Source organism: Chenopodium album, chromosome 8, assembly GCF_948465745.1.
Source record: "Chenopodium album chromosome 8, dcCheAlbu1.1, whole genome shotgun sequence".
NCBI lineage: Eukaryota > Viridiplantae > Streptophyta > Magnoliopsida > Caryophyllales > Amaranthaceae > Chenopodium > Chenopodium album.
In genome coordinates, this window is record NC_137841.1 from 47,183,732 (window position 1) to 47,185,326 (window position 1,595).

Here is a 1,595-nt window from a genome sequence, read left to right on the forward strand (position 1 = left end):
ATTATTATATTTTGGTTACTTTATAATCTAGATTATATTAATTAATTAGGAATAGAAAGGCTCGTTTCTCTGTGGATTTGACCCTACTTCCCTATCTACATTAGTTAGAGGATTTAGAAATTACTTTTGATTAGGTGATACGACTTTAGCCTGTCAAAATTTGGCGCAGTTGTCGGGGAAACAATTTTATTTTTATTTCTGATTATTTTTGTAGTCTAGGTTATTTCCTTTTTTTTGTCTCAGAGAACGTTAGTTCTTTGAGGCAGGTCTCATATTTGCTTTTAGTTTTTTTTTGTTTATGCCCAGGTGTTCCAGATCAGGGTACATCCCATTTGATTCTGAGATTGAACGATCCTTCCATAGACAGAAGAATTTCTACAAGCAAATTCTGGCGGATTCTGGTGATAATAATAATCACCGAGATCCTCCAACTGATTCTAGCGATTCAGAGGTATTATCAGATCCAGAATCAGAGATGACGACTACAAAGAAGCTTAGTGATTACTCACAACCAAAGCTTACAGATTTCCCACACCTTACTCCCACTCCAGCTCTCGATGGGGTACAGTTTGAGATTAAACCCCAATTTATAACGATGATAGAAAGGAAGCAATTTAGTGGAGCGAAGGGTGAAGACCCAAATCTTCATATTGCAGACTATTGTCAGTACTGTAATACCATCAGGCAAGCTGGGGTCACACAAGACCAAATCAGGGCGATTCTCTTTCCTTTCTCTTTAACTGGAAAAGCCAAATTATGGTTTAATGGATTAAATAGAACTGCACTTGGTATAACTGACTGGGAAACTCTTGTTTTGAATTTTTATAACAAGTATTATCCTACAGAGAGAACAGCCGTACTACGAAGTGCAATTCAGAACTTTTCCCAAGAAGCTGATGAAACTTTATATGAGGCTTGGGAGAGGTTCAAGGACCTATAAAGAGAATGCCCCTACCATAATTTGGCACAATGACAGTTAATCCAAGCCTTTTATAATGGCATTGGAAATTCATCTAGAATAATCTTAGATTCTACAGCTAGTGGGAGGTTTATGAATCTTAATGTTGATGATGCAAGTCAGGTTATTGAAGATATGGCGATACATAATTCCCAATATGGGAATCCTAGAGGCTTTGCTAACAAGGGGAAGCATAGTTTTGACTCTATATCCTTTTTGCAAGTTCAATTAACCTCTATCTGCCATAAATTAGATAATCTTAACACTGCTAATGTAGCTAATGTTTCTGCAATTAATAATAATTCTAATGAGGCTTTCTGTGAAAATTGTGGAATTTTAGGTCATTGGGAGCAAGATTGTAGGAGTTCCATGGAGCAAGTTAATGCCTTTCAAGCTTATAGGCAGAATAACCCATACTCCAACACCTACAATCGTGGGTACCGGAACCATCCGTACCTTTCCTACCAGAGTAAAAATGTTCAAAATCCACCACCACCACAAGAACCACAGGCGCCACAACAACATCAGCAGAAATATTACCATCCCAATGCTGGCCAAAAGAACCAACCACAACAATCCTCCTCATCTTCCGACCCTGCTTTGACAGAAATTAGAGCGATGCTGGTTAATATGCAGA

General features: G+C 37.9%; 1 non-coding gene across 1 annotated transcript; it reads right to left on the reverse strand.

Annotated features, from left to right (window-relative positions):
• Window positions 1–856: 856 nt before the first annotated feature.
• Window positions 857–963, reverse strand: LOC145556913 (small nucleolar RNA R71). Its single transcript, XR_014092006.1, has one exon. It is a non-coding gene; the product is annotated as a small nucleolar RNA R71 (small nucleolar RNA).
• Window positions 964–1,595: the final 632 nt, after the last annotated feature.